General features: G+C 38.3%; 1 protein-coding gene and 1 long non-coding RNA gene across 2 annotated transcripts in view; one reads left to right on the top strand and one right to left on the bottom strand.

The window, feature by feature from the left end:
* Positions 1-20,041, bottom strand: part of Crppa (CDP-L-ribitol pyrophosphorylase A) — a 288,105-nt gene that overhangs the window by 97,348 nt on the left and 170,716 nt on the right. The gene's annotated exons all lie outside the window — the stretch shown is intronic.
* The window catches only part of LOC116079715, an 8,212-nt gene continuing 6,205 nt past the window's right edge, over positions 18,035-20,041 (top strand). Inside the window, exon 1 of the long non-coding RNA XR_004114135.1 lies at positions 18,035-18,412. This is a non-coding gene — a long non-coding RNA (uncharacterized LOC116079715). The remainder of the gene's footprint in view (positions 18,413-20,041) is intronic.

Genomic DNA, 20,041 nt, shown 5'->3' with positions numbered 1-20,041 from the left:
GAAAAAAAGACAGCATTTTCAACAAATGGTGCTGGCTCAACTGGTGGCTAGCATGTAGAAGAATGCAAATGGATCCATTCCTATTTCCTTGTACAAAGCTCAAGTCCAAGTGGATCAAGGACATCCACATAAAACCAGATACACTGAAACTAATAGAAAAGAAAGTGGTGAAGACCCTGGAGCCCATGGGAACAGGGGAAATTTTCCTGAACAGAACACCAATAGCTCATGCTCTAAGATCAAGAATTGACAAATGGGACTTCATAAAACTACAAAGCTTCTGTAAGGCAAAGGACACTGTTAATAGAACAAAACAAAAACCAACAGATTGGGAAAAGATCTTTACCAATACTATATCCCATAGAGGGCTAATATCCAATATATACAAAGAACTCAAGAAGTTAGACTCCAGAGAATCAAATAACTCTATTTAAAAATGGGGTACAGAGCTAAACAAGGAATTCTCAACTGGGGAATACCAAATGGCTGAGAAGCACCTAAAGAAATGTTCAACATCTTCAGTCATTAGGGGAATGCATATTAAAACAACCCTGAGATTCCATCTTACACCAGTCAGAATAGCTAAGATCAAAAACTCAGGTGACAGCAGATGCTGGAGAGGTTGTGGAGAAAGAGGAACACTCCTTCATTGCTGGTTGGTTTGCAAACTGATACAAGCATTCTGGAAATCAGTTTGGCGGTTCCTCAGGAAATTGGGCATAGTACTACCAGAGGACCCAGCTATACCACTTCTGGGCATATACCCAGAAGATGTTCCAACATGTAAGCACTATGTGACACTATGTTCATAGCAGTCTTATTTATTTATAATAGCCAGAAACTGGAAACAACCCAAATGTCACTCAACAGAGGAATGGATACAGAAAATGTGGTATATCTACACAATGGAGTATTACTCAGCTATTAAAAACAATGAATTTATGAAATTCTTGGGGAAATGCATGGATCTGGAGAATATCATCTTGAGTGAGGTAACCCAATCACACAAAAAAAAAAAAACACATGGCATGTACTCTCTGATGAGTGGATATTAGCCCAGAAGCTCAAAATACCCAAAATACAATCCACAAACCACAAGAAACTCAAGAAGAAGGAAGACCAAAGTGTGGATGCTTCATTCCTTTTTAGAAGGGAGAACAATATACCCATCTAAGGAGTTTCAGAGACAAACTATGGAGCAGAGACTAAAAGAAGGACAATCCAGGACTGCTCTACCTGAAAATCCTTCCATATTCAATCATCAAATCCAGACACTATTTTGGATGTCAGCAAGTGTTGGCTGACAAGAGCCTGATATAGCTGTCTCCTGAGAGGCTCTGACACTGCTAGATTTATACAGAAATAGAGGCTCACAACCATCCATTGGGCTGAGCACAGGGTCTCCAATGAAGGAGCTAGAGCAAGGACCTAAGGAGCTGAAGTGTTTGCAGCCCCTTAGGAGGAACAACAATATGAACTAACTAGTACCCTCAGAGCTCTCAGGGACTAAACCATCAACCAAAGAGTACACATGCTGGGACTCATGGCTCCAGCAGCATATGTATAGCAGAGGATGGCCTAGTCAGTCATCAATGGGAGGAGAGGCCCTTGGTCCTGTGAAGGTTCTATGCCCCAGTGTAGGAGAATGCCCAGGGCAGGAAGAAGGAAAGAGTGGGTTGGTAAGCAGGGGGAGGGGAGAGGAAATCTGAGAATTCAGCTATACCATTCCAGAGCATATACCCAAAAGATGCTCTAACATATAACAAGGACATATGCTCCACTATGTTCACAGCCGACTTATTTATAATAGCCAGAAGCTGGAAAGGTGTATGGGTTCATGGAACCCAGATGTACTTCAACAGAGGAATGGATACAGAAAATGAGATACATTTACACAGTGGAGTACTACTCAGCTATTAAAAACAATGACTTCATGAAATTCTTAGGCATATGGATGGAACTAAAAATACCATCCTGAGTGAGGTAACCCAATCACAAAAGAACACACAAGGTATGCTCTCATCGAAAAGTGGATATTAGCCCAACAGCTCAGAATGCCCAAGATACAGTTCACAAACCAGATGACACTCAAGAAGGAAGACCAAAGTGTGGGTGCTTCAGTCTTTTTTAGAAGGGGTGACAAAATACTCATGGGAGCAAATAAGGAGACAAAGTGTAGAGCAGAGACTGAAGGAAAGGCCATCCAGAGACTGCCCCACCTGGGGATCCATCCCATATACAGTCCTCAAACCCATCCACTATTGTGGATGTTAAGAAGTACATGATGAAAGGAGTCTGATATCGCTGTGTCCTGAGAGGCCCTGTCAAAGCCTTACAAATACAGAGGTAGATGCTTACAGCCAACCATTGGACTGAGCTTGGGGGAACTAATGGAGAAGTTAGAGAAAGGACTGAAGGAGCTGAAGGGGTTTGCAAAACCCCAAAGGAAGAACATCAATATCAACCAACCAGAGATCCCAGGGTCTAATCCACCAACAAAGGGGTACACATGGAGGGACCCAGGGCTCTAGCTGTATATGTAGCAGAGGATGGCCTTGTCAGGCATCAATGGCAGAAGAGGCCCTTGGTCCTAGGAAGGCTCAATGCCCCAGTGTAGGGGAATGCAAGGGCAGGGAGGAGGGTGGAGGTGAGTGGGAGAGGGCACATCCTCATAGAATCAGGAGGAGGGAGAATGGGATAGGGGATTTCTGGGGGGTAGAAATCAGGAAATGGGATAATATTTGAAATATAAATAAATAAAATGTCCAGTTAAAAAAAAAAAGAAATCATAGAACTAAGTTAAGGACAGAGAGTCACTGCATCTGTTCTCATTCAACATTCAAAAAGATAAATAAATAAGTGGGTGACAGGGAAAATAGCCAAAGAGATGCTTTGATCTAAGTTTAAGTCCAAAAATTTTAGCTAAAAAAATTCCTGCCTCCCACGCAACACACAAAATTTTTCTAAAAAAATAAACTTTTTTTTTAAAAAAAAAAAAATCCTGGGCTGGAGAGATGACTCCGTGATTGAGAACACTGAATGCTTTCCAAAGGACCCAGGTTCAAACCCCAGCACCCACATGGCAGTTCACAACTGTCTGTAGCTCCTATTTCAGGGGAATCTGACACCCTCACACAGGCATATGTGGAAGCAGAATACAAATATAATGAAAATTAAAACAAATCAATCCAGGTGTACTGGCTGCTTTTGTGTGTCAACTTGACACAGGCTGGAGTTATCACAGAGAAGGGAGCTTCAGCTGGGGAAGTGCCTCTGTGAGATCCAGCTTTGGGCATTTTCTCAATTAGTGATCAAGGGGAGGAGGGCCCCTTGTGGTTGGTACCATCTCTGAGCTGGTAGTCTTGGGTTCTATAAGAAAGCAAGCTGAGCAAGCCAGGAGAAGCAAGCCAGTAAGGAACATCCCTCTATGGCCTCTGCATCAGCTCCTGCTTCCTGACCTGCTTGAGTTCCAGTCCTGACTTCCTTTGATAATGAACAGCAACATGGAAATGTAAGCTGAATAAACCCTTTCCTCCCCAACTTGCCTCTTGGTCATGATGTTTGTGCAGGAATAGAAACCCTGACTAAGACACCAGGTATATTGACACATACTTGTAATCTTAGCATTGGCCAGGCAGAGATAGGCGGACCCTTAGGGTCTTCTGATCTGTTAGTATAGCCTATTTGGCTAGATCCAGGCCAATGTGAGAAACTGTTAAATAAAAAAAAATCTATGACTACAAGCACCCAACATTGTTCTCTGGCTTCCACATGCATGATGTGCACTCAGATGTACTTGCATACTGTATGCCTATGTACACTTAAGAAAATAGACACATACACATGACATGGGGAAATGCCCATGAAACAGTCATAGCTTATAATGACTTCTACTAGGCTAGCAATATCATCTACAGAATTGTAGCTACATGTTTCTCACTTGGCTACTTTGGAAACAATTCAGCAAATGAGCATCGAGTTGTTTAAGGATGAACTACTAGACACATATGCATGAAAAATCTGAATCAACAACACAGCCAAAGGCATAGTTCTGCTGCAAATGAATACTTATATTGCCAGGACCACACAGGTGGAATTAAACACAAATGTTACAATCTCATATTGATAGCCCACCTGACAGCAACATCAAGATCAAAATCCAACATAATACAAAATAAATCATCAAGAACGTGTACTTAGTTAGTGCAAGGAAATAAAACAAAGACTAGCAGTAACCACAGAGGCATGACTTTGTTGAATGCTGAAACGCAATGCAGAATATATGCAGAACCCAGAGTAAAAGCGCACACAACACATGGCGAAGTACACAGCCTTGGAAAGACTTTTATACACACATAAGAGCTCATCCTATAAAAGCCTGCCATTTATGTTTCTGTGTTCTAAAACTACTTAAGCAGCATTCACCTCAATCTAAAAGTATTCAATATTAAATAGCAGTGAGGGAATTTTACAGATAACAATATGAACTTGTCTCTCACAAGAGAGTTCTTTGGTACAGCATCATGTATCACCTATGATTAAAATGTACAAAGGCAGGAAGTAGATCGATGGCTCAGAAGTTAGGACGCTAAGCTACTCTTGCAGAAGACCTGGATTTGGTTCCCACACCCACAAGATAACAGTGGCTCACAATTATCTGTAACGACAGTTCCGAGGGACTGGATGCTCTCTTCCGGCCTCCACAGAAAAGCGAAATGTATGTGATACACATACATACATATACACATACATACATACATACATACATACATACATACATATATACATACATACAGGCATACACTCAGAAACATAAAAGTACATAACTCAAAAAACACAGCTAAATTAAACTATATTTTCCAATACTAGGCCTCAGTGAAAAAATTCATTCCAAACAAATAAATGTCAAGCAAGCTTGGAAATGTCCAAGTCAGACTTCTCACTGCTATCATGTGTGTGTACTTTGACTTGTGTTGGTTACAGTTGTTCCTCATATTTCACATGACGCTGTCAGAGCAAAACTACACTGAAAGTCTATCTTCAAATGCTGATGCTAAAAGGAAGCCCCTCTGATTTGGAAGCACTGATGTCCATAACTGTGCAGAAAGACTTCACGTTGAAACTGTGTGAAGGAATAGGAACAAAGGAATTATTTTCATCACTGCTTAGATCACTGTGTTACAAAATGAAACATAACCATAATTAAACAATAGGCATTTCTCAATAGATTTATCCTCTTTGGCTTCTCCAAAACAACTGGCAATGAAAAGCAACCTTCCACAAACCCACAGGTCTCGTCATGTTAGTCTTCCAGTTAAACATTCAAAGGTTTCCCTTGTCTTTTAGAAATGCCAAAGATTTGACTGCGGTTAGTAGAATTAGCCCCGATCTACAATCTCATCTAGTAAAGATGAAATTTTCCCATCATGCTCAAGTAAGACAAACCTTTCCAACTTCAAAATCCTAGGTTTTTGCTACAGAGCCAAACATTTAGTATTAATCACTTACAAAGCAAATAATTTGAAACACTGTTAAAACTATCTTCAATTATAACAGCTACTTATAGAAGAAAACAATTTAGTACCTTCAAAAACATCTGCTATTGCTTGGGATATAGCTACAGTTCTTCAAGAATATCATTTCATACATTCGTTCATCCTTCCTAGACAATAGAGGAGACGGTTTCTCTTTCAAATCCCTTTGTGGTGTATTCCATCAACTGAACTTGAATTCAGTGTGATATATTAAAGCCAAGGGAAACATGAAGAACACAAAATCTCTATGAATTTTTGATAAGGAATTAACCTAGATGGAACTGGGGGAGACATACTTGAAATACCATGAACAATAATAATCACTTAATCTTAAGTAAAGCAAATTATTTTGGTAATTTAGATGAGCCACATTCCAATTATAGATAAAAGCTTTTACATTCAGGGGAACAATAATCCCTCAAAGAGAGTTAATATGGGACTTTCCATAAAGTACATATCAAAAACTTGTAGAACATTCTACATGGCACAGTAGTAGACAGGCACGTCTAAAATCAGTTTGCTCCATAAACTTGTATTTAACAGAGCTTGTGATATACACATTTTTTTTCATCCAGCCTCCTATAAATTAATAAGTATAGGCTGACAATTCTATGGTATGTAAATTTATTGGCCATCTAAGCTTAGAAATGCACAGAGTAGACATTCTGGTATCAGTACCATAGTAAAGGAAGAAGATGTGAGCTGATGAAGTAAGAAAAAATTAAAATACCATAGATCCCAGTCCTGTGGGTGTGTATCCCTTTAAGATAGTCAGTTTTGTTTTCTTCCTTACATAGGTTTCTTCTCACCATCTCTCTTCAAGACTCCTATCCATTCTAACATCTTGTTCCCATTCCCATGGCAGCCAGGAAGTGGACAAAAGAGACCAGGCAGGGGTCCCTGTGCCTTTCAAAACCACAATCCTAACAGCCCAGCTTCCTCCACTAGGCACTGCTTCCATGCAGGAGTGTCATAGCTGTCCATCAAGCATTTGGTGTATGAGCCTTTGAGAAATATTTATAAACCATTACAGGTTCAAAACGTATATCAGAAAAGACAAAAATACATGAAATGTGTGTGTGTGTGTGTGTGTGTGTGTGTGTGTGTGTGTGTGTTTCTAGCTATAAAAATCTGAGTGCCAAGAAAAAGCATGTGTCCATTCACTCATGTGTTATATTTTATTTTACTGTATTGACTTCATGAGCAAGGTATTTCTAAGGCAAATCAAATGGGATTCAAGAACATAAGGAATACTTTCCAGTACATGTCATATTCATACTTGTGAGCAATATGGTGGTATCAAATGGTCAATAGTCTTATTCACTCTAATGTTCTGAAACTTGAGAAACCTTTTAAAATTGATTGATTTAAAACACTTTTTAGATTCTTGGGATTTTTATTATTCAGCATCTGTTTTCTAATACACCTTCAGAACAAACCATTTTGTAGGGATGCCACTGGGGAATGGGACTTTCTAGAGAAAGTGAGGTAAAAGGATGAAGTAGAGAATTTTGCAACTTAAATAATTTCTCTTATCACACGGACAGGTTTTTGCAATACCATTATCATCATGCTCTCTCCAAACCTCAGAGATAACTTTAAAAAAAAAAAACATGAAAACTACTGTTTACAAGGGTGTTGACAGCATACTATTAGGTGCCCTACACTAATCAAGGCCATACACTAATGCCTTCAGGCAGAGGCAATTAAGATAGGCTAAAAGATGAAGGCCCCACTGGGTAAAGAACTGCTCCTTTCTGCACTTTACCCACCAAGCCAAGTTAGGTGGGTACTTCTCCTCTGTCAAGCATTTCCATACAGCTCTTACTTTCTTACTGGAGTTTATTTTTAAACTGACCCTCATGCCCTGCCTTTCTCTTCCTTCCAGCCACTGTGCTGACCAGAGCATCCTCAGGACAGTCCACCTGACTTGTGGGATGCCATGGTCCATGCTAATCCACCGCTGAGATGAGCATTTCCCGAGAGTGGGGAGGGTCTCAGCCTACTGCCTAAAGTGATGTCAAACCTCATGAAATTCCTAGATTATCTTTAACACAGAAAGAGTATAGAAATCCTCAAGCTGACCAATTATCTTTAACATCTCCCTCCCTGAGTCCAGGGCCTGGTTGTGAATGCTTCAATATAAGAAGCCTCTTACCTTTTTATGACTTTCAGGCTGTCTCTGGAGGGTCTACTCCCCAATCCTCTCCAGCCCTCACATCCAGACAGAAATTGACATCTTTCTTTAACTGAATCCTCAGCTCTTAGCTGTGCTCTCAGAATTGATAAAATGACTGAATAAGACCACCAACAGGCAGTGGACCTCAAGCTAAAACTAGAAAGGAATACTGTGGATGAAAACAAATGCACCCAAGAAGCCATAGACATATCTACAGAGACCTTATATTTATTTTTTTTTATTTTAGATATTTTCTTTATTTACATGCGAATTTCTCCATTCCCAGTTTCCCCTCCAAAAAACAAAAAAAAAAAAACCAAAAACAAACCCCTGTTGCCTCCCCCCTCCCCATGCCTGCCACCCCGCCCTCTCCCACTTTCTGGCCCTGGCATTCCCCTACACTGAGACCTTATATTTAAATTCTGAAATCAGAGATTAAGTCACCATCTAATACAAAAAAAAAAAAAAAGGTCAATAAGGACTGGTCCTAGTGCCTTTCTGATCACACAAATGCAGTAATGTTTCCTGCTTTTCATTCTCCCTGAGTAGCACATGCAGAAAAGTCAACTAGATCACTCTGAATAAAGCTACTGCTATTTCATGATACTGCCTTCTCATGGCCTAGTGATGTATTACTATCATATACAGAAGAAGCAAACCTCATTGGTTGATTACTCAAATTACTGAAATGCTAACTATCTTGTTTGGTGAAACACAGCAGGGACTGTGTTGACTTGATAATATTGTTGAGAATAAAAATTAGAATCTTCAAGACAAAAGAAACAAAAGCAACAACAACAAAAACCTACCCACATCTCAGGTCAGCCAGAATAAGGTAAACCTGCTAAACATGGCACACCTACATCATGAATGCACCATTGTGAGTTTGATCAATGCTCCAGGGCAAGAAGGAGAACCTAGTTATGAAACCAAACCACAGCCTGGGCACAGGAGCTGCTGCAGGGTGGAGATGCGAGCATGATCACAGGAGGCTTTCCAGTGTATGCAGTATTGAATTTTCTTAAACTTTCAATGGAAGCACACATACAGCATACAGCACTGTCTCCCAGGCAAAGCAAGCACAAAACGATAAAATAGTTACAACTCAGGAAAGAATATCTCACATGTTTCCATGCCGAATTAGTGACATACTCTGTTTGACTGGAAGACTGGCAATCTGCAAATCTAGTGTTATATAGCACAATGACAATGGTGGAACCCTAACAGCTATGCCTAACACACAGCAAAACTTCAGAAGATTCTCAGCAATGTGAAGTCATATTGCCAGAATGACTCCAGCCACCCTCAGAGAGCTCGATTCTTCCAGGCACCGACAGTTGACAATCTTCCTCACCTCCAAATCTTTGAGATGATGCAGCTACAAATCAGGTGAGTCTTTGTAAGCTAATTCTTCTGGAGGACAAGGTCCTGCCCTAATCACCACAGGAAGGTGGGATTCTAACTTAATTGCCAAATGGCTAACATCACTGGTTCAATCACACTGACACTAGCCAACCCTTCAAAACTTTTTCAGTGCAGGTCTGCTCTCTTCCATCGACTCTCCTTCATTCCGCCTTTACAATGCTCAGTCCCCTGCCTGCACAGGAATAGATCTCAGCCTTTTATCCCCCTGTGAGGGAGTTGCTCAATAATATATGGTTCACTATTTTATCTTTAATGTAGTGAATGCCTTTGCTTCAATTGAAAAAAAAATGTCCTGTAGCTCCTCAATTTCTAAAGTCCACATTGACATTATAGCATAAAAATTTCCAGTGAAATGTAGAACTCATAAAGTTATTTATTTAGTTATTTATTTAGTGTCCTCTTCTAAAAATTCTATAAAACATAGACATATATGCTATTTAGTTTGCTAAAGGTTCAGCCTTATTAGATCAGGGTCCCCTGATAAGAAAGAAAATATTAATTCTATGAAGTAAACTAAGACCTTATTTATTACAATTACAAAAAAGTCTCCACCTCCCATTTCCACATAGTATTCATGAGAGATCGTTCACAATTTCAGAGATTACAATTTATGCTTCAATGTAACAAGAATTAGATGACTGTTATACACTCTTATCAAAGTTATTGTTAACCTCCCAACTTCTTATCCACAGAATATTTCAAAAATCCATTCTTCTACATCAAGAGGGATATTTGGTCATCATAATGACTACATGTAAAATGAAAAACTTGAAACACTCCAGACAGAATCTAAATTAAATATTTTTTCATAACATTCCCATTCATATAAAGTAAAATGACTTATGAAGTTCTGTAGATATTTGATACATAAAAATTCAACCTTTAACTTAAAGTACAAAGTTGGCTTTGGGGTTTTAATTGGTTGGGTGTTTTTTTGGTTTTGTTTTGTTTTGTTTGTTTGCCTAATATGATGTCTACACAGTGTATAATTAAGCTGCAACAACCTTATGCCATAAGATTTCTGAAAAGTCAATTAACATTTAAAAATCTCAAGGCTTTTTACAAAGAGTGAGAAATATATACATCTAAATGACTTACTGTGCCATTAATAAACTGGCATATTACCAACTCCCTTGAGCAACAATGCAATGCTGCCAGAGAATGTTCACACGGTCTGTGGAGACAAAGCATGCAGAAACCTGAAGCAGAGTCTCTCATGCTCAGATAGCAAGAGCTGGCATTGCTTAACTGTTCACCAGGAAGAGGGTGGTGCTGAACGCTGAACGTGATCAGTACAACATGACTATTACATTGGTTCATTTTCAATACTTTATTCTATGCATTTTTTTCAGTCCTTTTGAGCCATGTATAACAGTAAAGATATATAAGCTCCAGTGCCTTATTTAACATATCAATAAATCAAAAACATTGTGAAATAAATGAACATGATACTCATTTTTCAATAAGCTTAAAGATCAAGGAAACACATTAGTAACAAGATCGCTCATTACAACACAGTTGAGGTTTCTAAGAATTTTTAAAACTTATGTTGAAATAAAAGTATATAAATATCTTTATTCTGTATGTAAAATCTTTAAGATCCTTAACAATTTTGCCTGTGACTTCTTAATCAGTATTTTTTTCAAATTACAAGCAAAGATGCAGGAATTCTGCCACCTCCTTCCAGTCCTCTCCATCTCAGCCTCCGCCTTCTGTGCTAGATCAGGTACCCAATACAAGGCTGACTACAAATGGAAACTGTGGCCGTTCTTTTCTCATGTGTCAGTGCAGAGACAATATCCTAACATTGCCTTAGCACACTAAGTGTGATACATTACTTATATTTCTAGTATGTAACTTTCCAAGTAAAATCTAACCAAACCCTAGGTTTGCTAGGAATGTATCATAATTGGATGTGAAGTTGTGTCACATGTCTCTGCTCTAATTATTGAAATTATATCAACATTTATATTTAAAATGAATATATGTTAAGTTACTAATTGGAAGTTTACTTAACTGTCTAAATTACTAAAATAAACAAATTTGCATATATTCAATCCATTGTGGGATCTACATATGGTATAATCAGCATTCTCTTGATATTTTAAATACTTTCATGAGCATACTATGAATAAAGTGAAGAAATACAGTATGGTAAATAAAACAAAGACATTAATTTGGGGTACTCTCTAAATATTTGGCTCTTATACATCACTCCATCAACAAATAGCTACCAAGGGCCCAGCATGCCAGGAACATTCTGAGTACTACAAATAGAGCAGGGAACCAGAGGGGAAAAAACTGCAACAACAACCCCAGAACTCCCTCTGTGTTGAGGGTTATACTGAAGCTAGTACAGGGAAATCACCACTGTAGTCCATATTATGTAAGAATGTGACAGCAAAAATGTTAGGGAAAGGTGTGAATTGCTTGGAAGAGAAAAGAAGAGTTTATTACACATTCGCTACAGGCTGCAAAACTTCTGGGAATAAACTAAAGCCAAGATAACCAAGAAACCTAAAGCACTATAGATATACAAAAGCCCTGGATTTTTCTATTGGGCAAAAGACAGTTTTTTCAAGCCTAACAGACATTGTAGAAATAGTAGTTCTTCAAAATCCTACTTGCTTCCAGAATAACAAAAACAAATATGAAATTTAGGGCATGAACTATGGTTTTCCTCTTTTGCCCAGGGAGAATCCTAGGAAGAAGTGAAGGGAAATGGATATTACTATCATAATAGTTGGTTGGTTTTGTTAAAATTTACTAAGGTTTGGAAGTATTTCAGCAAGATAAAATTTACAGTACATTTCACAAGTACTTAAAAATAACCATGGTTGGCAATATTTCTAAGAATAATCTGTATAAGACACCCTGAAAATATGATCTTTTATAACATCATAGGAAATTACTAAACACCAAAATATTCTAATATATGAACATGAATGTTTACTGTATGTTTTCTCATTTACTTCCCAAATCACAAGTCTGTAATGGCCTATTGCTTAGGCATGTCCAACATCCATCTTTGGGAATGGTACCACAAATGTCTTTGAGGAATGGATTGTATATCGTACCCTTATGCCCATCCATGAGCATGGTGCACTTGGCTTCTAAATTTGGAGTGTTGAGGAGACAGAATTTCACAAACCTTGTCCAATTTGTATTTGAGATAATATTTAAAGCCCATAAAGCATTTTTCTCTTTGTCTGCCAGTGGAAGTCAAAGAGTATGTAAAAGTGAAATTAAAATTGGTGGATTCAATGAAAAAAAAATTACAACCATGGAAGTTTCTAGTAGCTCTATAGATTTTTTTTTTAAATTTTCATTTGTCATTAAGTGTACAGGTATTTTGCCTGCATCTATATATGTGCATCACATATGCATCTTCCCTTGGAGGCCAAAAGAAAGGTGCCAGAATCCCTGGCCTGGAGTTGGAGACAGTTGTGAGTTTCTGTATGGTTGCTGGGAAACAAGCCTTGGCTCTGTGGAAGAGTAGCTAGTGCTCCTAACCACTGAGAATCTCTCCATCCCCATCACTAATCATTTGATAGCTATTTGCTGTTCATTTTAGTTATAAAATGATATAATTCACAAATATCTAATGAGAAAACTCTTTTTGTCTTGCTTTAGGACACATGTTGCTTATTTGTTTGTTCCTTTCTTTCTTAAGAGTTCAACAAATATTATGGCTGACACAGGAAACCTACAAGAAGCCACTAGCATTCCAAAAGCCTGGGGCTCCATACACTCAGCCACACTGCAGAAGGCCTAACAGTTAGTTACTTCTGATACCATCCTGTGACGTCCACAAGATATTTTCTGTCACTGAACTAGCTTAAAATTATGGGTTTTTTCCCTCAATGCCTTAGAAAAAGTAGCAAATAGCTTAAAAGAAATAAAAGACACACATGGTGAGATACAAGACTTAAAATATTATTCATTAAGAAAATCCTCAGAGCATGGCAGTGGTGGCACACACCTTTAATTCCAGCACTTGGGAGGCAGAGGGAAGCAGATTTCTGAGTTCGAGGCCAGCCTGGTCTACAGAGTGAGTTCCAGGACAGCCAGGCCTATACAGAGAAACCCTGTCTCAACAAACCAAAAGAAAAAAAAAAGGAAAGAAAAAGAAAAAAAGAGAAAATACACAGAATTTTATTGTCAAATCTAGTGTTCTTTATTAAAAATAAACAACTGATATTTTATCATATAACCAGTATTTAAAAAATAAGATCAAAGGACAATTAAGGACAGTTTTCATGCTTTATTATAGCACAGCAGAGGCATCATGGACAGGAAAGAGGAAGAAAGGAAAGCAGTGGCACCGCTGATAAAATCTGTCCAGGAACAGCATTAAGCCATTCCTCCTGACGCTAACGCTCCCTTCCTCAATACTGCTATTTCAAGGATCAGGTTAACCCCGATAAACCATGAAGAAGAAAGTCAAGCTAACACATTGACCCAGACACTTGTGTTAAGTTATGAAGACCCCTACCAACAGTGTTTGTATCACCATTTCCTCTGATCCTTTCTCGGCTAAATGAAATGCTTTCACAGTTGAAAGCGCTGTGGAAATCCAAAAAGCTGTGTCACTGTGGGCTTTAATCTTAGGTCTTAGATTAGTGTACTTTTGGAGAAAAATTATATAACCAATTCATTTTTTTTCAGGTAAAAAGGTAGATTTAGAGATCATGCTTAATCATTCTTCCACAATTGAGAATTGAACTCATTAATGAAACTTGCGGTAACTTTTCTTTCAAGGGCTTTAGTTTATATCTACTCACAAGGGTGAGAAAAATACAATTAAGTCTGGCCTGATGCAGGATTTTCTTAAATTAAAAACAAAAAAATAGACCACCCTCCCTGGAGAGACAAAATCCTTTAATTGCATCAAAACATCTTAAATATGGAGTCAGAAATTTAATAAAGGGATAAGAGGATTAGAGTGAAGAGTACAGTACAATTAGAAGTAAGCCCAAGTTTATTTAACAAAACTCATTCCTACTAAAAATTCAAAGGTGAATAGTTCTAGTCAGAGCCTCTCACTCTAGTAAGCAAGCAAGAAATGAATTCTTACTAAAATGAAGTTGAAAACACAACACATAATGCAAATGCATTAAAAACCTTTCTATGTATGTGTTCACCCAAAAAAAATTGCTTTTTGCTTCCTACTTAGTGACTCCAGTCTTTTCTCAACAGTATATTCCCCTTCTAGAATGAAAATGCATTTTAATAATCTACCCATCTATTAATGGACATCTAGGTAAATAATTTCTTGCTATAGTGGATAAAGAAACAATAAGTGTAGGGGTGTAAATATTTCTAGAGTAGGATGTAGAGTTCTCTGGATATATGCCCAGGAGTGAAATAGCTGCAATGAGTTGTATCTCCTAGAAATGACAGGGAAGCTACATCCATAAAGAAACAATGTGGCTGCCTAAATAAGACCCGAACATAATATCAACATGTCTGATAGTATGGTAGGTAGAATCTAATTGTGTACCACTTCTAGACAAAGAACTACAGGCACATAATGATGGCTAAGAGAGGAGAATTAGCTTCTCCCAAGAAGGAGCTCTCTGTGTACTTATCCCATACAAAAAGCGATCAATTCTGAAAACATATACAAAAAAACAAAAGTTCACTCGCCAGGTTGCATTTATACATGTATGCAAATATACACATGTATGCATATATATTTATATATATATAAATAGTAAAATGTATATATATGCATGCATGTGTATATATATATGTATATATATATATACACTCTATGATTATAATCAAAGAAGATTCAATTGGAGAGAGAATAGGGCTAGACATAAGAGGAATTGGAGGGAGGGAAGAAGGAACAAAGTGAAATAGCTATATTTTAGTTAAAAACATATTAATACTCATTATATATTTATATGTACACACACATATATATTATATATATATTTGATAGTGAAACTATAAAACCCAATGTGAACATCAACAGCTTCAGAAAGACTATTCTAATGGTACAGAAGTTTAATGAAATCTTTAAATTATGGGTCTTGTTAATTTTGGTGTGTGAATTTTTTATTTGCAACTTTTAAATAATAGAGTCTACTAAATAAAAAGGACAAAATTAAACAATTTTAGTGTTTCATTTTGTTCCTTTTTTCATTTTGTATATGAGACAAGGGGTAGGTGGATGTGAGAGCCAGTGACTCCTGATGACAAAGACCTCAGATCCTCCTGGAGCTAGAATTGCAAGTGGTTGTAGGCCACTCAACCTGAATGCTGGGAAACAAACAAGGGGCCTGTGGCAAAGCAGGGTGTAATGTCCACCTCGGAGCCGTCTCTTTAGCTCCCCTTCTTAATTTGAAGTCTTTCTGGTAAATAAACAAAATATTGAACATGCCCAACAGACATTTTATGTATCTGAGTAAATACTTTGAAATATTTGTCTATCTGTTAGTCTAAAATTCTAAATTCCAAATAATTGTGTTAAAAAAATAGTAAAATGCAAAAGACTATAATACACAATTTTAACTGAAAAGGTGGCCATTTTTGTTGTTCTCTTATAGAACTTACTTCCCTATGTTCTTCCTGACAGAGTCAAAATGATAGAGTGACTTCAAATTATAAAACATGGCAGAAATTAACAATCATGAATGGTGTCTTTGTAAAACATCTGGTTTCCCTGCCCATTAAGAACAAGAGTATAAAAGGAGTTACTGTTGATATGTCTGTTATTCAAGCAAATCATAGCCTAATAGCATCAGTGTATAGTCATCTTTCACCACTCAACAAGAGGAAATTGAAGTTTAATTAAAATATGCTTTCTCTTCGCTTGTCAAAGGTGAGTAATTAGGTGAAGGAAAAACTAATAAACATCCCCATTTTCTATATACAAGCTTGCAGCAAACATTGCTCCTTTCTGAATCTCCGTGGAGAATGTGCCTCACTCTTTTCACTGTGGTCCTATCAGAAATGCCAAGAGGATGTTTTGGATAGGACTATCCTCCCAGACCAACCAGCCACCATCTTGAGGCACTCAGCTGTGCCCATGTGGAAAAGATCATCTCAATTGGGCTTATTGACTATTGACACTACCCTATCCCCTTATAGAAGGTGAAGAGGGTCGTAAGACAGTCACCATAATATCCAGCCATTCATGTCACCTTCTGTTTGTAACTCTACCCATATTACAGGTGGCCTCAGGGAAGAGCTAGAGTATATAGACCTGGGAAGACTAGAGGAAGGGTCCCCAACTATGAAGCTTTGTGGAAGCCTTTATCACTGTAGGTAAAAACTTTCCAGTGTACCCCTTTTGGAGGAACTCCCATTCACCAGTAAATACCTGTCATTTTCTTCTCCAGGCAAGTTTGGCTGAATGTTAGTTACCTCCTTGATTTTTCATTGGAAACCCAGGAGGAGGAGCAACTATTGCTTACCATTCTCCATGTAAAAAAAATTTAGCAATGGATTCTGAGAGACTGAGAACACAACATCTGTTTATGCAGACAATCAACTTTTGTAAAGTAACGACTGGGACAGAAAACACGAAAATCAGGAGGATTAAATGATACTATCTCTCCAAAATCATTCCTGGAAAACTGTCTTTAGACAAATTATTCACTTCTATTTAAATTATTTTGTATCTAAGTTATATACAATAAATATCTAGTGGTCAAGAACCCCCCCCCCCCGCATGTCTTTGTAATTTGACTTAGAATGTCTCTCCTCACTCCTACCCTACACACTACCAAGGCTATCAAAACCACATCCCTGTGATATGCTGCACTTGATTCATTCAAACACTATAGCTTTAGCATTCTGTATACAGATGTTCCTCCAGTTTAGGTGATTACTCCATAAATTAAAGCAAACTGAGAAAGTTAGCTTCTTTACTCAACTGGTTCCTACAGAAAGGCTACACAAAATTACTACTAACAGGTATCTTTCACATAAATATAACAATTTATGTGAAAATCATAATTTTATGTGAATAATAATTTCTGTTATGTGCAAGAACAGAAATAACAGCACATACATTTGTAAAGTCTCTTATTTTTCCCATGGACAGCTTATGTAGTTTGTTTTTAGCCTTTTATTTATAATATTTGCATTTGAGCATGATAACATGAACTTGATGAAGGTGGAAGTTAAATCCTACTTTCCAGTTCTCATTTTCATTAGTGGTAGGGTAGTGGCTATTTGGGTAGTTTCTAGGAAGTCAGATCACTCTGAATAGAACGCCTGCTTCTAGTGGCTCCATAAGCAAGTCTTCCCTGATGATCAGCAGCAGTCATGCAGAGAGTTCCTTATGTGGCTACTTCTAGAGCAGCTCTGTTTTCCAGAACACATGGGGACATGACACTTTCAGGGTCATAATTTTTTAAAGTAATGGATCTCAAATTCTCACATGAGACACTACCATATTACAGGACCTTGTGAATCTAAATGAAGTATTATAGTTGCCTATAAATATATGCATTCTAAATTGATACAATATTCTAAAAACAATTCTTAAATGGGGGCTTGGTATGGGAAAATAATGGACATTTTATATTTTGATAAATTAGTATTTTATCCTCAGTTTATTCAAAGAAACTCCAACATGTACACATGTATAACACTATTCTTATAATTTTTGTGGTATTTGTTTTCTATACTAAAGTGTTTTTAACATATTAAGTTGAATGAAATAAGCTGTTTGTAATCCACAAATCTGAGATAATATATGGAATTTTATAACTGCCTCCATTTCTATAGTATTTCTACTTATTCTCCCCATCAGTTTCCTAAGCATGTGGGACTACAGGCCTGTAATACTACTTACTCCTTGTAAGCTCCTGGGATTTTTCTCAGAACTTCTGACACAAACCGTGAGCCTGGTATGTAAAAAAGTACAGTAGACCTCTGGCGGATCTCCTCACTTCCTCCACGGAGGCTTTCCTCCATCAGGTGAGTTTGCTTGGCAGACAAGTAAACACTACCCTGGTCTTCTTTTAAACTCTTGTAACATAGTTTGCCAAATGGTCTACAGGTAAGTCTTTCAAGGTAATAAGAGAGAGAGAGTAGGAATGAAGAAAGGAAAGAGGTGGAGGGAGAAGGGCAGGAGGTAGGGAGAGGGAGAGAGTTTTTATAGTACAAATTGGTTGATTATGTTAAATCATATACCCTTGTAATTCCAAATTTTGTTCATCTCCCAGGCTGTGAACTCCAGAAGAACTGAAGCCAACTGAATCTGCACCTTGACATTGTGCTCAGCATGATAGGGAGTTTGCAGTAGAGAATGGTAAGTCAGACAGCAAGTTGAGTGACAAGACTTGCTATGGAGGAAAGGATTTGAAAGAAAATTAAAAATGCAAAGCTTGAGGTTGAACCAGATGGAGCTAGAATGCTGTAAAATGTCTTTAAAGGTTCTTTGGAATGCATGACTTATATTTAAAACATTTATTTTTATTAATATGTTTAATTTAAACTTGGTATCTAAGAGGATATGGCTATTTATAATTGAGAATAAATTTAAATGAAGAGGATTATCATATGGTTGAAAACAAAATTATGGCTGAGTATGCTCTTTTCACTACTCTCTTTTTTCAAAAACTCATATACAAGTTACCTGTTTCTTCAGGTAACAGTAAAATTAGGAAATAATGGTGCCCCTCTACTGCCTGACATTGATGAATTTAAAGAAATTGTAAACACAATGTAAAATTGTTGCCTTTGTGGGGGGCTTTCTATATTCTACTGTACCTACCTAGTTATTGGCAATATATTCACATGTCCAGTGAGAAAACACACATATGATTTAAGTATACATATATTTGAAGTATATGCATGCATATAGTAAATATGCACTTTATATTTAAATATTTAAAGGCATCTTTCATTTTATATATAATAATCATTTTGTTTGTTTGCATTTCAAATGCTATCTCCCTTCCAGGTCTCCCCTCTATGATCCCCCCACCCCATACTTCTCCCTTTGCCTCTAAGAGAGTGCTTCCCACCTATCTATCCACTCCCACCTCACCCTTCTAGCATCCTCCTTCTCTGGGGCATCAAGCCTCCACAGGACCAATTGCCTCACCTCCCACTGATGCCAGATGAGGCAGTCCTCTGCTACATAGTGTAGCAGGAGCCTTGGACTGGCCCATGTATACTCTTTGGTTGGAGATTTAGTCCATGACAGCCCTGGTAGTCCAGTTAATTGATAATGTTGTTCTTCCTATGGGGTTACAAACCTCTTCAGCTCCTTCAGCCCTTCCCCTAACTCTTCCATTGGGGTCTTCCTGGGTCCCTGGGGTCCTGGATGTGAGTATCTGCATCTGTCTTAGTCAGGTGCTGGCAGAGCCTCTCAGAGGACAGCCGTGCTAGGCTCTTGTCTGCAAGTACATCTTGGCATCAGCAATAGTGTAAGGGTTTGGTGTCTGTGGGTGGAATGAATCGCGTGGTGGGGCATGAATGCCCACCTATCTAAAAAATTTTAACCCAGAAATGTCCCTGTCTAAAGAAAATGCAGGGGGTCTCCGGTGAGAGCCTCCATCTTCTCTCCGGTGAGTTCCTAAGCCAGGAGCAGCTGCCCGGGAGGCGCGGGCCCCACGAGTTGCAGGGGAGACGCAGGGCTGCAGGGACAGGATCCTCTCAGCTTCCAAGTAACAGAGGTGGATCAGCGACCTTAGCTGCCCCTTCCCTGCAAGTGGAGGGTCTGCCTCCAGGGACCACCTTGACCCAGAGTCTCCAGTGAGAGCCGCCATCTTCTCTCCTTGGAGGGCCTGCCTCCAGGGACCGCCTTGACGGGAGTCTTCAGTGAGAGCTGCCATCTTCTCTCCTGTGAGTTTCTAAGCCAGGATCAGCCAGCTGGGAGGCACAGGCCCCACTAGTCTCAGGGGTCTTGCAGGGTGTCAGGGACAGGACAAGC

This window comes from Mastomys coucha, unplaced genomic scaffold (assembly GCF_008632895.1).
Source record: "Mastomys coucha isolate ucsf_1 unplaced genomic scaffold, UCSF_Mcou_1 pScaffold6, whole genome shotgun sequence".
NCBI classification, from domain to species: Eukaryota; Metazoa; Chordata; class Mammalia; order Rodentia; family Muridae; genus Mastomys; species Mastomys coucha.
This window is presented reverse-complemented; position numbering and strand designations above follow the sequence as displayed.